At 34.9% G+C, this 21833-nt stretch overlaps 1 long non-coding RNA gene across 1 annotated transcript; it reads left to right on the forward strand.

Moving 5' to 3' along the window:
* The first annotated feature begins 288 nt into the window (after window positions 1–288).
* Window positions 289–15897, forward strand: LOC144316872 (uncharacterized). The gene is made up of 3 exons (XR_013382707.1): window positions 289–341; window positions 14240–14304; window positions 15435–15897. It is a non-coding gene; the product is annotated as an uncharacterized LOC144316872 (long non-coding RNA).
* Window positions 15898–21833: the final 5936 nt, after the last annotated feature.

Here is a 21833-nt window from a genome sequence, read left to right on the forward strand (position 1 = left end):
TTTTAGTTCTGTGAACATTTACAAATAAAGGACAAGAATCTCTTTATACTGCTCTTGACTACTTCAGGATCCTGTTTGAAAATGTTCTAAAGTCTATTTTTTTTTCTTTTTACACATTTGAAAAAGTCTTCTGAAATATTTCTGAAAATGGCATTATATTTAGGATTTTTCTTTTATTTTTGTATCACAGGCCATCTTTGATTAGGCACAGCTAGGTTATTTGAATCATTTCCTGGTCTTTCCCCTCCTGCTGCTTATAACTTTTTTTTTTTTTTTTTTTTTGTATCAAAGGGATCAACAATTAAGTGAACTCATTGGTACAGATCTGATTGTCCAGAAAAGTAAGTATTTAATAGAATCCTGAATTTGGAAGTGAATTTCTATTTCTCTTTCAGCAGGTTAAAAAAAAATCTATAAATATATCTCTAAACGTGACTTTAGCCTGGGCTATAAAAATGCCCGAAAAGAATAATAAGTAATAAAAATAAACTAATTAGTTTCAAAATATCTGTAATTCCAGCTTCTAGTCATAATATAAGGACTAGATTTACCTTTCTCTATAAATATGCAAAGAAAAATCAAAACCTGAAAACAGACACTGGCTAACAGCATTTCAGGACTGTGATCCCTACGAGAAGACAAACAGATGATGTCAGCCTTATAATTGTTCTGGCTTGCTATCTAGACACAATTTTTAAAAAGCCAGCAACCACACAGAGGAGAGGAATGTGAATGGTGGATAGGAAAGGCTGAGGCAGGTGGTAGTGGTGGGGGCAGAGTTCTGAAAAGAGGGAGATTTGCAAAAAAGAGCTCCAGAAATCTAAATAAAGAGTTCTTTTACATCTTTGCTAAGTATTCAGATATGTAAGCACAGAGTGAAGCTCCAGGAGGCCTGATAGAGAAGAACCAGGTATAAGGTCAAAATTCCCAGCACCTGCACAGGTAAGTTCTAGAAAATATATTAAACTCTAACCAGCAAAGTAGACTGTCCCTAATGATCCTTTAGCATATTTAGGAGAGTGAATTGTTATCAGAAGGGATCATATGTAAGTAATTGGGGGTAAACTATCAATTGAACAAAGGCTACCCCAGACCTTCCCCCAGCAAAGCTTTAAAAATGCCTCAGATGGGGGTACCCAGTTGGCTCAGTCACTTAGGCATCTACCTTCGGCTCAGGTCATGATCCAGGAGTCTTCGGATCTTGGAATTGAGCCCTGTGTCAGGCTCCCTGCTTAGCAGAGGGGTCTGCTCCTCCTTTTCCCCCTTCCCCTCCCCATTTGCTGTCTGTCTGTCTGTCTCTCTCTCAGATAAATAAATTCTTAAAAAAAAAAAAAAACCTCAGAGGAAGAAACTGACTTACAAGTAATTTAATTGTGTGATAATACAAAGCCTAACACTTTTTAAAGGAAGAAAAATCTCCAGGATTCTTAACAAATTCATATCTGTAATGTTTAGCATAAAATCAAAATAACTGATTATGCTATGTAGAAATATATAGCCCAAAACAGGAGAAAAACAATCAATAGAAATACGACTATAAATGACATAAATGACAAAGCTAACAAATGCATTAAAGTTATTACAAATATGTAAACATAATATAAACAAAATAAAAAGGAGAATGGAAATTTAAAAGAGAACTAAATAGAAATTATAGAGGTAAAACATAAAGTGTCTAAGTGAAAATTTTAATCACAGATTAGACACTACACAAGAAAATATTGGTAAATTTACAGATTTAGCAATGAATCTATTGAAAACTTCAAAAAAGGGAGATAAAATTAAGACGTATTATTAACCTACAGAATAAAATGAATTAATCTAATATACATGGAATAGGAATTCCAAAAATGGTAGGAATGGGATAAACAAACAGAAAAGAAGAGAAGAAACAGAGGCTAACACGTTCTCAAACCTGAATAAAACTATAGTGCTAGCTCAATCACCAATGGGATGAACAAAGCACAAAATAAAGCACAAACACAATCAAAATAAAATTGCTCAAAAAAAAAAAAACAGTGATAAGAAGAAAACAATATCCAGAGAAAAGAGACAAAGTATACGAAACAAAACAAAAGATAAAAATGACTGCATATCACTCACCAGAAACTAAGTAAGCCAAAAGCTAATAAAATAACATCTTGAAAGTGCTGAAAAATTATAGTTTAAATTCTATGCCCAGGCGCCCCTATAGTTTAATGATACTATTCCTACACAACTTTTTCAGAAAACAGAGATCAACATTACCCTGATTACCAAAAGCCAAAAAATAAATTTTAAAGACTTAAAACTTGGAATTAATATCCTCATGAACATATAAGTTTCTTAACAAAATACTAGCAAATATGATGCATCAAAATTAAGTTAGTTTTATTCTACGAAAACAAAGTTGATTTAATATTTGAACATCAACCTGCATATTTACCACATTAGTAGGCTTTTACAAGACTATAATTATCATGAAATATGCAATTGAAAGGCCTTTGAGAAAAGTCAATACTTACTCATGATTTAAAAAAAGACAAAACAAAACTCTCAGCAAATTCATAATATAAGGGAATTTTCTCAACTTGATAAAGGGGTCCTATGAGAAATTTTCAGCTAAAATAACAATGGTGAAAGAGTAAATCCTTTTTCTTTAATATCAGCAAGAAGAAAATGATTCCCACTCATCATTACCAGCCCATTCAGTAAGCCAAAAATAAAAATGTGTGGGGATACGACAGAATTAAAACTGTCTTTATTCACATGTGACACATGAAGAATTATGTATCTGCATCTACACTAAGGGATCTATTAAAAAAACTACCAGAACTTGTAAGCTAATAACTACCATACAATACCAGATATAGTTATATAGAGATATTTACATCAGTAATGAATAGGAATGCAAAATAAAACTATAATGAGATACCACTACAAACCTCATAGAACAGCTATAATTCAAGACTTGACAACGCCAATGTTGATAGTTGGTTACTTATATACATTGCTTATAAGAATGGAAAATGACCACCATTTAAAAAAGCAATTTAGCTGTTTCTTACAAATTTAAAATCATCTGCCATATAGCTTAACAATTTCATTCCTAGATATCTGACCAAGAAAATGAAAACACATGCCCACACAGAGATATGTACACACATGTATTGTTAGCTTCCTTATTCCCCATAGCCACAATTTGGGAATAATCCAAAGGTCCATAAATAAGCAAATGAATAAACATGCTGGTATATCATATGACTGAAGGCTAGTCAGCAATAAAAAGGAATGAACTACAGATACAACTGCACAATATGGATTGTCCCACAAATATTATGTTAAGAGGAAGAAATCAGACACAGAAGAGCAGATACTCTTGAGTCATTTATATGAAACTCTAGAAAAATAATTACAAACTACATTAGGAGAAAGCAGAACAGTGATGTCTGGGACTGAGGATGAGGAGATGAGATTTACTGTGAAGGAAGGTTTTGGGTAATAAAAATGCTGTGTCTTAATAGTGGTGGGAGTTGCCTGGCTGTATACAGTTCTTGAAACTCATCAAAATATACATTAACTAGGGACAGATTTTATGAAAATTATGCCTTGATAAAGTTTTCTTGAACAATAAAACTTCTCAGTTTTATATCTGTTATAAAAAATTGACAATTCCCAAAAGAAATGTGTGTATACTTCAGTTCTGTATCTCAGTTCACACATCAAGCAATATATTAAAATATTATGCTAATTGACATTTTAGTAATTCAATTTAATATATTATGATGACATCATATAATTGACAAATCCCTAGGATCCCTAAGATTGAGGATCTCTGAGTTAGGTTCCAGTTCAGCCTAGTACTAGATATATGATCTTCACCATAGTCAGTGAGCTTGTCCATGTCTCAGTATTCATATTTAATAAAAGAAAATATAATACAAACCCAGAATAGCATAGTAATATTCAAATGGCCTAACAATATTAAAATCTCTTTATTAGAATTTTAAAGGACTATACAAAGATGGACTTACTTCTATATTATCAATAATAATTATAAAAGTAGATATTGGATTTGCTACAACTTGTGCAGGGAGTCTGCAGTTGTCTGAAATAAGAGTTGATTTATGCTATAAGGTCAACCAAAATTTAGAGAATGTTTAACCTTTATATTTAGCTTATGTGCATTTTGTTGAAAGAGATGAGAGACTACAGGAAAAAAATAAATGATGGCAATTTTATCACTCAAAAATATAATATAATATGTATCATCATCATATAGAAAGAAAACACATACTCCTCTTTTGATTCTAGACAAGGTTTTTTCCCTTCTAATATATCTTAGTTTAACATTTTTCATAGAAGCCAGATAGGTTGATTTTTATTTATTCCAAAACTACTACAAATAAATTTATTTAAAACTAGCAGCTAACTGCTTCAATAAGGATCCATTTTCCATTTTCTTTAATTTTTTGCTCATGGACCCTTAAGTATACATTGATTTGCTGTATGTTATTTTTTTCATTTCCTCCTGTATATGAATGTATTTTGCATTAAAATGAATAACCAACCATAGTAAACCTACTGGAAAGAACAAAGCAACTACCTAAATAATAAACTGTGATTACAAATAATTTTATGACAAAATATCTATTGTCTTGCTGCTAGATAATTTGGGTCACTTCTTGAGAACTATCTAATAAGAGAAAATAAAAAGAAAACAATTTATGGAAACTTAATGTATAAAATAGAGGGAAATGGAAAGCAACTTAGTTTTATAGATTTATTCAGTTGTAAAAAAGATGGGGCATATTAACACTGTAACAAGCTGAAAAGCCAAGGAGAAAAATAATTATTTAGATAAGTAAAATGGAATGTAAAAAAGAAAATAGCAGATAGAAGAATTCTACAAAAAATTCTAACAGCTTCCTGACAATATGATTAACTAAATAATGGAGTCATGCCCATACAGAAATTCTAAGCACAGTATTACTTAGGAAATGTAAAACCTAGTTTGGACAAATAATTAGATGCAGATGGACTGGACAAATTCCATGGTCATTGGCAAGAACTTGGCTTTCTGAAGGCTCTGTGATGGCAACTGTTTTGCAGTGAACGAATCTAAGCTGCAAGCTTGCTTGGCCAACAAATAGATCAACATTTGCTCTTGGGATGGATGTTAATATAAATCTATTATTTTCTTTCTAAAAGGGTTTATCTTTCTCCTATGTTGTGTCTTTCCTAAAGAAAAGCGATTCTCTAATCTCCCTCAGCATAAGTGAATGTTTAATTTTCTGTTTAACATTGGGAAATAACTATTTTTTTCATGGCTAAATGAGTTTCTTGATTTCAAGTTGTTCTTATTTGTTTGAATCCTAAAATAGTTTAAAAGATGGACTATGACTATAAACAAGTCCACTTAAAGAGGAATCACTTTTTAGCTAGTTTTCCAAGACTGATCTCCTATTAAAATACCCCAGCCATACTTTAGTCATGATGCAATAAAATTATTATTTTAATTTGCAATGGATGAAGCTGAACCATTCCAAACTAAGGACATCTAATATTTCCTATTATTAGGACTGCAATTTGCCAATATATAAGGAGAGAGACACAATTATTTTAACCCATGAAAGCTGAATGTATATGACCTTTCATTTTCCTTTAAATCCTTCCTCTTTTAATCCACTCAAAATATATGGGCATGGCACTCATTTAAAGTGAAGCTTAGACTTGTGAAATTGCATACCTAACCATTTCATAGAAAGATTTTACGACTTATTTTACCAGATTTTATAAAAGAAAACTCAAATTACACATGGTAAACCAATATTTAAAAAAACACAAAAATAATCTAATTTGTGATTGACAAAAGGATGAAACAGATGGTAAATTTGCTGTTTTATTAAGTTTTAGAAAAAATAGAGAGCAGTAATAATTAAGCCTTTTGATGGAAGGCAATTCAGGAAAGGCAAAACTTCATAGTTTTATTCAACAAATATTTTTTAAGTATCATTTATATGTCAAGGTATGGGCTATCTAGATATGCAAAAATAAATAGGCTTGGATCCTGTAGTTTACAGTCTAAGGGCTAAAACCTATCTACAAATTGATCACGACAGTGTTACTTTAACTGAAAAAGAAGAGAGATGAATAGCTGGAGCAAGAGAACAAAATGAGGAGAGGAGAATGCCATTTGTTGAACGTCATTTGTGTGCTCGATACATCATTCCACATATCATGTATTAAAATACTCCAAAGCATTATTATTTTCATTTTAAAGATGAAGACGTGATTTTTTAAGTAATTTTAAGTAATTTTCTGTAGATAAATGGGAGGGTTAAGATTTGAATTCAAACCTGGCAGCTCTACAACTCTTCTTCCCCAAAATAAAAATTTTTAGAGGATTGCAATCCTGAATAAATTCTACACATGTAAGTTTGCACTAATTTCTCATGGGCAATGACCTAATACTATGAAATGCTGGAATGAAGATCTAACTTCCCTGAATGTGTTGAGGCTCTCTATATATACATACCTGCCAAGTTCCCTTTCAAATGAGATACAGAAAGAGAGGAATTAACTTTATTAAAATATTTCCACCAAACCTTTGCTGCCCATCTCCCTTTTTGAAATCTCAGGTAGAGTTGATTTGGCAAAGATGAACTTTGAATAAGGAGAGATGGAGGTGACTCTAGTGTTCTAAAATTTAAAACTTAAACTTGGATATTGTTCCAGTTACCTATTGTTACATAATAAACTAGTTCAAAACTTAGATATTTTTCTAAAGATTTTGAGGGTTATAAATGTGGGAAAAGCATACCTAAAAGAGTTTATCTCTAGCTCACTTTGTCTCACATGCAGATATTGGGGCAGGGGATCCATTTATAAGTGGTCTCTTCACTCACATATTTGGTATCTAATTGCTCCTTTGTCTCTTTTTTTCCCTCTGTATATGGTATTTCAATACACTGGCCTCGGATGCCTGGGTGGCTCAGTAGTTGAGCATCTGTCTTTGGCTCTGGGCATGATCCCCAGTCTGGGACCGAGTCCCACATTGGGCTTCCTACAGGAAGCCTGCTTCTCCCTTTGTCTATGTCTCTGCCTCTCTCTCTCTGTCTCTCATGAAAAATAAGTAAATCTTTAAAAAAATACACCTGGCCTTTCCATGTAATTTGGAAATCTCACAGCATGGACAAACTCTTACACATCATTGATTACTACTACTTCCAGAGTAAGCATTCTGAGAGCAAACAGTCCAAGGAGACCCCAAGTAATTTGCAAAGATTTTTATGACCTAACCGTAGGAGTTGAAGGATGTCATTTTCTCATATTCTATTGACTAAATAAGTCACTTCATCCAATAGGGAAAAAGAGCAATTGATTCTACCTCTTCATGTGTATCCAGAAAGGGAAGGGATTGGTGGTGACCATCTTGAAGACAGACTTTCACAAATGTAGAGAAGTCCTAATATAAATAATTGTTAAACTCACTAATCAACTATCTTCTAATCTACTCAAATTTAAAAAGAATTTCATCACAATTTCATATTCTACCCAAATTTCAAAAGAATTTCATCACTTATAAACCAAATAAGTGGGAAGTACCACAAACTCCCTAAGTTTACTGTAACTAATGTGAGCTAATGTCAGCAAAATTTCTCTAAGCAGGTGGAGAGACCCCTTTGGCTAAAAGATATAGAAGAGAAATTTGTAAATGTAGATTGGTTTGGATGAAAAATGCTTGTAAGAGTAAAATATGATGCTGGATGCTTTGTCCAACCTTTAAATCTACACTTTCACAAGTGAGAAACTAGATGAGATTTTTCTACTATTCACTGGCTGAAAAAGCTTATGAACATCTAGGGTGCAGTTTGAATTAAATCTAATAATCAATAAGATACGCTACTACCCTCAAAGACATATAAACACAATCTGGCAACAAGTCACTTGAGTCAATTTGCACTGCAGAACAAAAATCCACTCAAGCCCACGCCCTGGATCCTTTCCCAACAAAAGTAAGCTGATACATACCAGAAAGGATAACTGTGGAACAAATTTAAAAACTGATGACTATCTACCCAGAACTAAAGGGATCTACACACACATACACACATATCTTTATTCTAAGAAAAATCTCTGTGACTATGCAAAAAAAAGGGGCTGGGGATCTTCTATTTCAGCTCCTCAGAAGATGTTCATTCACATAAAATGGTATTTTGTATATGTAGTATATATGTAGTAGTATATGTCAAAGAAAAATTGTAACAGTAAAGTTAAACAGGCAAGAGAGACTTTTATAAAAGATTATTTGCAATAGGGAAGAGAGATTGAATTTAATTCCTTCAAAGAAAAAGTGAGAATGTTTTTAAGCATTAGGGTAAACTAGTGGAAAACTACTAGAACATGTTAGTAGGGAGATTGATCAATGTGATTAGGCCATCTGTGTTTGCTAATTGCTTATCTAAGTTAGGCTCCTACTATCTCACAGAGACTGGGAGTTGGGAGCAATATCTTCCTTGATGATTATATCTCCAATGGTTGGCTCCCCCGTCCTTAAGAAAAGTATTCCTGGATTGTAAAACCATAAAAAAGACTGAGAGAAGATTTACATCTCAAGGGGCAGAGAGCAAATTTATAATTGAAAGTTTTCTGAAGTAAATGTTTTAAGAAAAGGAAGGTCAAACCCCACAAGTTTATGGTCAATTTATCCTCAACAAAGCAGGAAAGAATATCCAGTGAGAAAAAAGTATCTTCAATAAATACTGCTGTCAAACAGGCAGAAACATGCAAAAGAATAAAACTAGACCAGTTTTGTACACCAAGCACAAAAACAAATTCAAAATGGTTAAAGACCTAAATGTGAGACCTGAAACCATAAAAATCCTAAAGGAGAACACAGGCAATAACCTCTTTGACATCAGTCATGGCAACTTCCTTCTAGATATGGCTCCTGAGGTAAGGGAAATAAAATCAAAAATAAACCATTGGGACTTCATCAAAATAAAAGGTTCTGCACAGTGAAAAAAAACCAACAAAACTAAAGGCAACTTATAGAATGGGAGAAGATATTTGCAAATGACATATCTGATAAAGGGTTGGTATCCAAAATATATAAAGAACTAATAAAACTGAATACCCGAAAAACAAATATTCCAATTAAAAATAGGCAGAAACATGAATATTTTTTTCCAAGAAGACATACAGATGAGCAACAGACACATGAGAAGATGCTCAGCGTCACTTATCATTGGGGCAATTCAAATCAAAACTATAATGAGATATCACCTCACACCTGTCAAAATGGCTAAAATCAACAAGACATGACAGGTGTTGGTGAGGATTCAGAGTAAAGGGAACCCTCTTATAATGTTGGTGGGAATGCAGACTGATGCAATCACTGTGAAAGAGAGTATGGAGGTACTTCAAAAAGTGACAAATGATATTACCCTATGATCCAACAATTGTACCACTAAAGAATTCTTTAGGTAAATACTAGTGGTACAACTAGGTAAATACTAGTGGTACAATTAGTTTAATACTAGTGGTACAACTAGGTAAATACTAGTGGTACAATTAGTTTAATACTAGTGGTACAATTAGGTAAATACTAGTGGTACAATTGTTGGGTCATAGGGTAATATCATTTGTAACTTTTTTTTTTTTTTAATTTATTTATTTATGATAGTCACAGAGAGAGAGAGAGAGAGGCAGAGACACAGGCAGAGGGAGAAGCAGGCTCCATGCACCGGGAGCCCGACGTGGGATTCGATCCCGGGTCTCCAGGATCGCGCCCTGGGCCAAAGGCAGGCGCCAAACCGCTGCGCCACCCAGGGATCCCTCATTTGTAACTTTTTGAAGTACCTCCATACTCTCTTTCACAGAAGAAGAAGGAGGAGGAGGAGGAGGAGGAGGAGGAGGAGGAGGAGGAGGAGGAGGAGGAGGAGGGAAGAAAAGGAGAAGAAGAAAAGAAGAAGAAGAAGAAGGAGAAGGAGAAGGAGAAGGAGAAGGAGAATTATTCAAAGAGATATATGCGCCCTGATGTTTATAGCAGCATTATTAACAATAGCCAAACTATGGGAAGAGCCCATTGTCCACCAACTTATGAATGGATAAAAGAAGATGTGGTATATATGTACAAGGGAATGTTATTCAGCCATAAAAAAGAATGAAATCTTTTCATTTTCAATAAAACAGATGGAGCTAGAGAGTATTATGCTAAGCATTAAAATAAGTCAGTCAGAGAAAGACAAATACCACATGATTTAACTTATATGTGGAATTTAAGAAACAAAACAAATTACCAAAAGAAAAAAAGAGGCAAACCAAGAAACAGACTCTTAACTACAGAAACCAGATTGTTACCAGAGAGAAGGAGAGGGGTGGGAGAAGCAGGTGATCGGGATGAAGGAGCTCACTTGCTGTGATGATAACCAGGTGATGTACGGAAGTGCTGGATCACTATATTGTACACCTGAAACTAACATTACACTGTATGTTAACTAACTGGAATTTAAATAAAAACATTCAAAAAAAGCAAAGGGAGGTCAGTGGTTTATAGTCAAGAAGGAAAGTATCTGAAGTTTAGTAAACCTGAGAGGCATATTAAGACCATCTTAGAGTCATATATACGTATCAAGTCTTGGATATTTTATCTAGGCAGCCTTACCTAAGAAAAGACTCTAAGCAAGTAACTCATATAAAGTGTACGAGCTCAGAGATGAATCTTGTGCCCCAGCAAGGACTTTAAACCGCCTAATAAACTGAGACACACCCCTCAGCTTCAATTCCTCCCTCCAGACAAGTTGGAACAAAAAGTAATTGCTATGATGATGTCCTGCATGGAAGAAAACCCAATCTCTACCCAGCTTTATCCAAGCTTAAAAGAAAGCCCCAAAGCATTAATTTTGCAACATGTGGAGAATACTGCATTCAGCAATCCTATATGCTTTGTTAAAACTAATTTACAACCTTCAAATTACATCTTATATAGGCCATGCCCCTTTAGGCATTTTGGTCGTCCTAAGATTCTGTAAAATAGAATCCCCTCATAGAGGAGTTGTCAGGCTCACAAGCCTCTGCAAATTTGCCTTAGGGAGTCACACAATGGTTATGAAAAATGCTGTCTATGTGTTTTACCATTCCCGAAATCCTTCCTTGTAAATTACACAGAGCATAGCTGGCATTTTCTAGGGAGCAGAAATGTACTGCTAGGCCTCTGGTATAATACATAGGAAAAAAAAAAAGAACACAAAAATCTAGGCAGTTGCCATCTAAAATTCTCCTTAAAACTAATGAACAAAATGAAAAAACTCGTATAAGCTATATGTAGCATGCTCCAATCATAAGACAAGTATTTTGAGTATTTAAGGAAATTTCTGAGCTCTTTACCTTGAATCCTTCCTGATATTTGACTTTACAATTACACATTCATAGATTTTGGTTGAGGCTCTGATCTCAGTAAAAATTTAAATAACTCAAAGAAAAGTTAGAATTTACAATTATGATATGCTGACCCTTCAGTACACTGAAGTCACGGGGTGTGAATAATGATTTTTGAAGAAGAAAACCCCCAAAAATCCATAATGTGCACAAAGTAATAATGAGAAATACAACTCTTTTGTTTTAAGCAAGTCACACTTGGAGGCTATTCATTACAATAGTATAACATCACATATGCTGATTAGTATAAACATTAAATAGAAAAATATTAGCAAATTAAACCTAAAGGAAGTAGAGAAAGTTAAAAAAAAGTATAAAAATATAATAGAAAGCAATCTATAGATTCATACCTAATTATTAAAAGTTGGTTCTTGGGACGCCTGGGTGGCTTAGCCTGGGATGATCCCGGAGCCCTGGGATGAAGTCCCACATCAGGCTTCCTGCATGGAGCCTGGGTCTCCCACTGCCTATGTCTCTGCCTCTCTCTCTCTCCATGTCTCTCATGAATAAATAAATAAATAATTTTTTAAAGTTTAAAAATAATAAAATTAAATAAAAGTAAAAGTTGGTTCTCAGAAAAGACCAATAAAATTTATAAGATGGGTAACACACTAAGAGAGGCAAGTGAAATAATCAATATAGTGAATGAAAAATGGAACATCACAACAACCTACAAATATATTAAAAATAAAGTTAATATGATAACCATTCATACAAGATGTTTGCTTTGGTAATAACCTTGAAGAATGGTAAAGAAAGGAAAGTCTCTTCAATAAATTGCTCTAGGTGAAATAGAAACCACTACAAATTCTTTCCTTCCACCAAGAAGTGGAATCTATCCCACCCTTCCTCCCTCCATCTGGCTTTGACTTACTTGGCCAGTGAAACAGAAGGAAATAGAATGTAACACAGATTGAAAAAGTGTTTGGTGCCTTGGAACTTGTCTTCTTTTGTTGACCTTGGAACTTCTGTGACCACCATGATGTGAATAAGCCCAGACGAGCCTGCTGGATAATGAAAATGAGGTGACCCAGCCAGTCAACCACCATAACCCAATCATACACATGTTAACAGGGGGCCAGTCAATATGCCTACAGAGACTGGGAGTTGGGAGCAATATCTTCCTTGATGATTATATCTCCAATGGCTGGCTCCCACATCCTTAAGAAAAGTATTCCTGGATTGTAAAACCATAAAAAAGACTGAGAGAAGATTTATATCTCAAGGGGCAGAGAGCAAATTTGTAATTGAAAGTTTTCTGAAAGTGATTCCCCTCATGAGAGGAAGTAAGATTTCGTAAGAGAAACTAACTTTATTTCATAGCTGCTATTGACAAATTCGGGAAATTTTCTCTTTTTATGGTGACCATACATTTTATGTCATGCTTTCAGATAAAAAAAATGGCTTAATTCTTCGATGAGTGAACAGAGATTTAAATAATCTTAAATGTGTTACCTGCTCACATTTTTCTATTTAAATATTTGCATATTCTCTCTCCCTTCCCACTCTCCTCAATGTTCCTGGATTTCCACTTTAACTTCTCACTCTAAGAGACTGGTATTCCACCCATACACAAATTCATTTTTCTTAGGGGTTTCTTCTTTTGAATACCATGTAGACCAGGCCTAAAGAATGTCTCTTTCCTTGCTAATAATAGATAGAGTATTAAAACAATCATAAAATATCAATCAGAAGAAATATTTATATATTGTGGTTTTCTGAGTAGTTGGAGAGGGGCAAATTACTTGATATCAATGATTACTAGACACCACAATGAACTTTGGTGAAAATCTGTTAGTCATTCATCGAACTGAGCTATATTCCAAGTTGTCATGGACTCCAGAAATATGACCTGGGGCTACCTATGGGTATGTGTGTAGCTTCTCTTCATGTAGCAAAACCAGCTGGGTTGCATTGGTACATCATCAAATGACAAAATTTTAGGAAGCATTGAAAGGTTTTAGCAATTTTAACACTCAGTAGGCATTAAATTTAGACATTTGTAGATAAATAAAAATAGAGAAGGAAGTTGTAAGGAAAGTTGATTATGAGTATAATCTACAGAATTACCTAAAAGCAAGGGATAGAAAGTTTTTAAAAATCTTAATGATTTTTTAAAAATCATCTGTAAATATTGCAATAAAAAAGTAAAGTCTCAAAAAGAAAAAAAAAAGTAAAGTCTCCTGTAAAGGCAATTCAAAAATTCATCATACAGAAAAATCTACCTCAAATAATATTTTAATTATCTCCTTCTCGCCTTAACATTGTACTAAGTATTGTGAAAGATCAAAACAACTTTCAGATATGATTCTGGATACTGTGGTCTAAAAAGGAAATAAACTTCAAAATTCAAAGAAATGGACATTGAAAGGACTTATGTCTGTGTTTTCTGAGAATCAGTTTAAGGAACTGAAAGTGAACCTGGAGAGAAATGAACTCAGCATTAGTGTAGAATACATTTTAGAGACTTTCTTGGACAAAAATCTATGTTATTCTAGGAGGGCCTTACAGGATGGCATTGACATTGTTGAGTACTCTTAATAGATAGTTGGATGCCATATTAAGAAAAAGTTTATTAAAGAGTTCTCTAAATGCTAAACAAGGTGGCTCAATAAGCAATAACGCCCTCACTAGCAAAAATATTTATAAGCTTGACAAGCATTTGGCAAGGTTGATTTTAAGTCTTTACAAAACTAAGAATGTGTAGTAAATGAATCAACTTTGGTAGGTATCTTTTACTCTTGAAGCCAACAAGTCAGTTGAGTAGAACAAATTATTAAAGGCAAAACAACTAAAGAAAAATGTACTCCTAAACCAGGTCATGGAAAAAAGCCCATCAACCAAAAAACATTGGGGAGAAGGTTTTCACAAGTGCTCCTACAGGTGGGTAAGCCTTCTGTGGTGACCTCTACAAAGAACGGAGACAAAGGTAATTTTGTAGAGAGGCCAGGGCTGTGAAACAATGTGAAAACTGAAGAAGTGAACTGGAATCTGGTGGATAAGGTAGGATATGTGCAAAGAATAAGGGTGGGATTAGCATAGCAAGAATTATTGGAGGAAGCAGGACAATGAGTCTTGAGAGATGGGTAAAATTAGGTCAAGGTAAAGGAAAAGCATTTTATTTTATTTTATTTTTAGATTTTTAAAAATTTATCGATTCATGAGAGACACACAGAGAGAGGCAGGGACATAGACAGAGGGAGAAGCAGGCTCCCTGTGGATAGCCTCATGCAGGACTGGATCCCAGGACCCCGGGATCACAAACTGAGCTGAAGGCAGATGCTCAACTACTGAGCTTCCCAGATGCCCCAGAAAAGCATTTTATATAAAAGTTTACTTCTAAAGGGACTCCTCCTTTGAATGAATTTTCTTCATTTTGCTTTAATACTGAAAGTATGTCTCTGCCTCTTGATGTTTCAATATTGTCATCTTGGCACGCAGCCACAGAAATCACAATGTTGATGAAATATGCTGAGCTTCGGCCAGAATTCAGACCCACATGGTACACTGAGGCCGTATTAGGAAAAACCCTTGCCTAGCAAAGGCAGTATAATTATATAGGTCGGGTGAATTGCTTAGATCAAGATAGCAGTGCCTCATATACTTAAGGAGATCACCCATCATTCCCTGTGGCACGGTCTCATATTCTTTCTTCACTGTTTTGAGAACATCAGAAGCCACATGAGTAGAAACAGAAAGAAAATAGTGGAGTCCTGAGCAGATACACACACTGATAGCAGAACTTCTGAAATATACATTCAGGAGATGAAAGGATGGACCTAAAACAAGATTCATCAGCTCCACTTAGTACTGGCGAATATTTCTGGGGGAATCTAGAAGTTCAGCCTGAACAAAAATTTAATCATACTGCAGTCCCAGAATACTGCACAGTCAATTCTGTTATAAAACTTGTGGTGCAAACCTGATTTTTTTCCAATGTGATTGATACACTGATATATTAAATTTGATGACAAAGCAGATTTGCATTTGTTTATATGTGATTCTATCCACAGCAAACACTAGATGAATGCAGACAACAGCCCCCAGCTGAATGAGCCATGCAAGAGTACACACAACACAAGCACACCTCAAACCTCTACTGGCCACCTCAACTCATTGCCTGGTTGTGTGTTGAGAGTCACAACCACGCACATGTGATATTACACCATTCCCTCTGATTTCAAGGAACCTTCCATCCACCACTTGACAGCAACAAAAGCTGCAACCTTGTGATGCCCACTTCCAGAAGAGAATTTAAGGCTTTTGTTCCGGGAAAACTGCTATCTTTATTATACTACTTACAGATTTCTTAACCATTTAATGTCTGTAAAACTGTGCTACTGTTGTAATTAGGCTCCTATCTTTTCTGTCTAGTGTGTCTGACTAAAGTTTTGAGTGTTATAAGCCAGTCTCATTTTTCTCATAAGCCCTGCATTTTTTATTGCATTAATTTGCATACCATGATGATTTTTTAGCAACTCATATGTATACCTTAGGGCAGAACTGACTGTACTATGAAAATTCTTTGTCCCGCAGTGCAACAGTGAGGGTAAGATTATGTAGATGACCAACAACCAAGGGTCTCAGTAGATGTTGGTCCCAGCTCCCTACAGATACTGATTGCCGCCTTGTAATGGACAAACAAAAACTGGTCAGGAAACAAAAGAAATCCATAAAAAGAGAAGGAGGGAGGATGAAGGAAAAGAAGGAAGGAAAGTGGGGAGGGAGGAAGGACAAGTACATTGATCATAATTGCTCTATGACAATCCACTTAATGCTGTTAGGTAACCATCCTCTTTGGATGAGTTATTCTCTTCCACTACTCCATCCTCACCATCCCCCATCAGAATATTTAAGGTTGCTCTTGAATGCTTAGAAGGAGTACATGAAAAGCAACTAAGATAGTTCCAGTCTTTTTTAACATCTGGACTTGGAAAAACTCTGTGAGACTAAACCAAATATTAACTGTACCTGAGCTTCCAGATTCACTCAGAAAAACTCAGCATACCGGGTAAAGCATCCAGATAAAATTGAATCTCATTTCTTGCAGATTCTATATTTGCAAATTCACTGGGAAGCTAGTATTTATCTGTAATCCCCAAATCAATACTTGCAGTGATTTTAGAGTCATTCACAGACACGCAAGGGGCTGGGAAGATTCCGAGTCACCCAATAGGTATGTCTCCAGCTGAATTCCAACGGGGTGGTGCTCTGCCTTCTTGTTTTAGCTCTCATACTATAACCAGATATCCGTTTTGTGCTCTATTTAGTGTAGTCTTTTTAATATTTTTGTGCTTTTCTTTTGGCAGCCTAAAATGGCCCAAAAGTATAGAGCTGAAGGGCTGTCTAGTGTTTCTAGTCTCAAGAAGGTTGGGATGAACCTTGTAGCCTAATGTGTATTAGAGAAGCTTCAGCCTAATATGTGTTAAATAAGCTGTAGTTAGGGATGGTGCTATTGGCTGTGTGTTTAACATTAATGAATCAACAACTATTAAATAAGTATTTAAACAGAAACACGGTTATGTATTGATTAGTTGACAAAAATATTACAACTGGCTCACAGAAACCTAACCCTATATTTCTTCTAGGAGCAATGGTTTGGTATTCCCTAATTCAATGTTCACAGAAAATTATAGACCATAACTACCAGAAATAAGGAGAATTAACTATACTCTAAATATATTGTTGTAGTTGCCTTTTGTGTGTCAGTATTTGTGCATTTCCTTATCTCTTTTAGAGCCTAAGCCAGAATCTGCATTGAAGCAACTAGGATTTATTAACCCAGGTACTGCAAAAAAAAAAAAAAAAAAAAAAAAAAAGGAGCCATGTTGGGTGTGTTTTAATGTTGATAGAAATTGACAACAGAATGGAGGCATATTCAATGATTGAGCTATAAAGGGGCACCTGCACTGACTCTCCTACTGTAAGATCTGGGTGTTGACTTAGCTCCCCGGATTTTTTTTTCTTCTTCTCATAGTAGTAGATAGATTTGTGGAAATTATGGAAGTTTGGATTACTTGAACTTCATAATAAATAGAGTGTTTTTGGAACGCAAATGAAGAAGGAATATGATTAATAGAGATATTTTTAACATATAGTGTAACCTATTCATAACAAAAGATAAGAATGCTAATCTTGCCATATAAATATATTAAAAGAATGTGACAGGGTAAGTAATTGAAAGATAGATTATCGGTTGCTTCTTCTGTATTCTTTCCTTTCCCTAAGTTCCTTCTTCATTTTCGAGGAGGTATCAAGGTATTGAAGATTCCTTACCAAGGAGGAGCACTGTGTTTCAGGATCATACAAATTGTTACTGAATCAATACTATGGACATCCCTACCAATACATATCATGACTTGAATGTTGTTGTCTGGAAGAAACACAATTATAAGTAATATCTGTATAACTACATGTTTACAGTTTCAACATCACTTACCTTAAGTAACTAATTGTGTTCTTAGTGGTTTACCTTGCTACCTTATCACACATGCACACACACATGGACTCATAAAGAATATATTTCATTATTATATCTATTATATTAAACTTTAACTGTAAAAACTAAAATACATCAGGATAGATCTGAATTATTATCTGTATTTTACCGTTAAGAAAATTAATGTTTCAGAGGTGCCTGGGTGGGTGGCTCAGTTGTTCAGTGTTCAACTCTTGATTTCAGCTGAGGTCATGATCTCATGTCAGGCTCCGGGCTAAGTGTAGAGCCTCCTTAAGTCTCTCTCTCTCTCTCCTTCTCCCTTTGTCCCTTCCCCCTTCCTTCTAAAAAAATTAAAAAATTAAAATTAGAAAATTAATGTTCAATTACAGAATCACTGGCCAAAAATTATGAGATGAGGTTACAATTGAACTGAATTTTAACCTAGTTTTTCCTCCAAATATCTATTTCATCTCCTATGTACAGTATCTGTAAACTAATGTTAATTAGTATAAATTAATTTAAAGCAATAATAATGACAACACAATATTTTTCATCCATTATAAATTAAAAAATCTTCCCCAAACTTCAATGACATGCTACAGTTTGCATTTTCAAAGTATTTTGTTTGTTAAGAAGTGATTTTCAGGGATGCGTGGGTGGCTCAGTTGATTAAGTGTCTGCCTTTAGCTCAGGTAATGATGCCGGGGGTCCTGAGATGTGGAGCTCCATGTCTTGGGCTCCCTACTCATAATGGAGTCTGCTTCTTCCTCTTTCTCTACTTCTCCCCCAACTCATGCTCTCTCATTTTCTCTCTCTCTCTCTCAAATAGTCTTTAAAAAAAAGAAGTGATTTTCAAAGGGTGTAGTCTTTCACATAGAGCAAGGAATTATATCACTAAATATGACTTCCTGGAACTCATTTTCCTTGTGGAATTATAATCAAAGCATTTGGTATTTGTTTATTTTTCAAGAGTTAAGAAAATTAAACTTTGTTTTGATAGAATAACATTTTCAAAAACAATAATTTACAGAAGAAAATTAATTCCTGTTCATAACATTTAGAAATGTTTGCTCATCTTGATAATCTTATCTCTGAAAATCTCTGCAATGAGTTAGTTTACAAAGTGGCTGCTCTAGGACAAAGCAAAGAAATTATTTCTTGACCTATTATGAGTGTTCACTCAACTCTTATTTAAGTGTGGTTCCCTGGGTTTCAAGAGGCACAAATAAATACAATGCTGACTCTGCAATGAGCTAAAATATAGGAAATTTACATGAGAATCCTGAAACACATTAGAAAGTGCTTTATTTTTTAAATTCTAGTTTTAATGAAACTGCATCATTTCTGCCAATATCTGGACTGGACAGAAGACAGTAAGAGAACTAGGTTACTACCCTGTGGTGCTAAAATGCAGGGTGTAAATGGCACCTCAATACCAATAATAATATTTCCATTTACCTTGATTTCATAATTCCAAATGTTTATTTCTTCCTTTATAATAGGACAGAAATGGATCATGAAAACAACTGATAATGAGTATAAGAAAAGTTGAGCTGCTAACCCTAAAAATCGCCTTTAACTTATACAATTGCTACAAGGTTTACATGAATTAATTATAAACTATTAGAAGAGCTTTTGGAACATAGGAAGTACAATATACATATTTAATGGATTAATTAATATGTTGTTATTATATATATTCATAATATGTATCTAAATATTTAAAAACAACAGTAATATGGGAAAATATATATGAACAAATAATTATAAGTTTTGGTATTGCCTATTAAAAATTTATCTAGCTGAAAAAATAAGCCAATCACACAATATTTGAGTAACAGATAATAAGTTTTATATACAGAGAAATATTAACCTCCCTCTAAAGATTCTTCTAATTGTTTCTAAGGACACAGGGACTATCTCAAAATTAACTGTTTAGAAGGCCACAAACCAAATCCTCAGGAATTTCAAAGAAAATAGTGTGTTACATATGTTCTCAATGAATGTTGAAATCAGTAATAAAATAGCCCAAAAATGAGATGCTTCTAAACATTTAGAAAAAAACCAACTCATTTTTTAGTCCCTCTTCCTGTAAACTCTAAATAGAACAAGCTTTGGAGGATTATAGTTATTTGCAGTCCTCACTTTGGGGACTTGAATCCTAGTACAGTGGGCCCTCCATACCTCCCTTCTGAGGCCTACACTAGCTACCCTCATGCCACAGACCTCTGTGTGGGTTCTGAGGGTGGGAGGCCGGGGCTTTCTTAGGCCTGCCAGGGGAGGCCTGATGCTGGGGCTGTCAGAACAGTCTCCTGTGCAGGCACAGACCTGGAGCCTAGGCCTGTCCTAGCACTGCCCCTCAGACTCCCAGGTACTCAAGTCCCCCACCCACCACCACAGTGCCTTTCAGTTGCCTTACAAATTGTTATTTTTTGTTTCATCCTGTGAGACAATAAGTATTTTCCTATGTTTACTGGCCATTTACATTTCATATTTTATTATGGGCGATGGTTTGGGCCCACATCTTCATATTAATGCTATGACAATTATTCCCTTATTGGCTGCAAAATGTTTTTATGTTTTCATAATGTTTCTTAAGAAAATGTATAAATAAATACTTTTAATGCCTTTTAATTTTGCTTTCCTATATGGATACAACAATTTTTAATTTTTATTTTTATACTGTAAATTGAATATCCCACATTATCTTCATTTCAACCTTATCTCTTCTCAAATTTAATTTTATATAGAGTGAAAATGATGGATCTCTCCAAGAGCTGAGCTGAGAGCTGAACCACCCCAGTGTGGGAGTGGTCCTTTAAGACAACAAGCTTGGGCAGCCTGGGTGGCTCAGTGGTTTAATGCCTGCCTTCAGCCCAGGGTGTGATCCTGGAGACCTGGGATCAAGTCCCACATCGGGCTCCCTACATGGAGCCTGCTTCTCCATCTGCCTATGTCTCTGCCTCTTTCTCTGTGTCTCTCATGAATAAATAAAAAAAAAAAAAAAAAAAAAAAGACAACAAGTTTAACCAAGAGTGAGTCAAACCTGTAACCACTTACTGTGATAGTATGAGGAAGAAGTCACATAACAGAAAGCAGGTCCCTCACTGTTCCATTTCTCCCCGTAGAAAATAAAGGCCTCTCCCAGAAGAGGCCTCCAAATGGAAGCACCTGGGCTGTAAAAGCCCCTACACCCAAGAGCATGGAAGCAAGGAGCCTCTGAGTCGAGGTAAACCCTTTATCTTGCAGGCCAGATATAAAGATATAAGGCAGGTTTCTGGCTAGGAGGTAAACTCCTCAGATCTAACTTATTTTTCCAAATAATTAACAAATTGTATCTGAAATTTTTATTTAATAGTATAGCCTTTTAAAAAATATATATTTTATTTATTTATCCATGAGAGACACAGAGAGGCAGAGACATAAGCAGAGAGAGAAGCAGGCTCCCTATGGGGAGCCCGATGTAGGACTCAATTCCAGGACCCCAGAATCACCACCTGAGCCAGAGGCAGATGCTCATTCACTGAGCCAACCGGGTGCCCCAATGGTATAGCCTTTAATCCTTGTTTCAATGTCATATCTATTTTTATGTTAAATATTTATTTGTTTCTGGCCTTGGTATTTTTTCCAAAACCTATTTTATTTCCGAACAGTGCCATGTTGCTTTAATTAGGAGAGACTATCATTTGTATGGTTGAATGGTGTGATTTCCAGTTCAGTTTTTTTTTTTTTTTTTTTTTTTACAAAGCTTTCCAATGTTTTTCTGCTTATTCTTTTTTTAAAAAAATATATTTTATTTTTTTATTTATTTAGAGAAAGTGCAAGCTGGGGCGGGGGCCAGTGGAGGAGTGGAGGGAGAGAGAGAAAGAGAATCCCAAGCAAATTCCAGGCTAGTGTGGAGCCCAACTTCTGGTTTAGATCTCATGACCCTGAGATAATGAGCTGAGCAGAAATCAAGAGTTGGACACTTAAC

The sequence above is a fragment of the Canis aureus genome, chromosome 7 (genome assembly GCF_053574225.1).
Source record: "Canis aureus isolate CA01 chromosome 7, VMU_Caureus_v.1.0, whole genome shotgun sequence".
Lineage (NCBI taxonomy): Eukaryota > Metazoa > Chordata > Mammalia > Carnivora > Canidae > Canis > Canis aureus.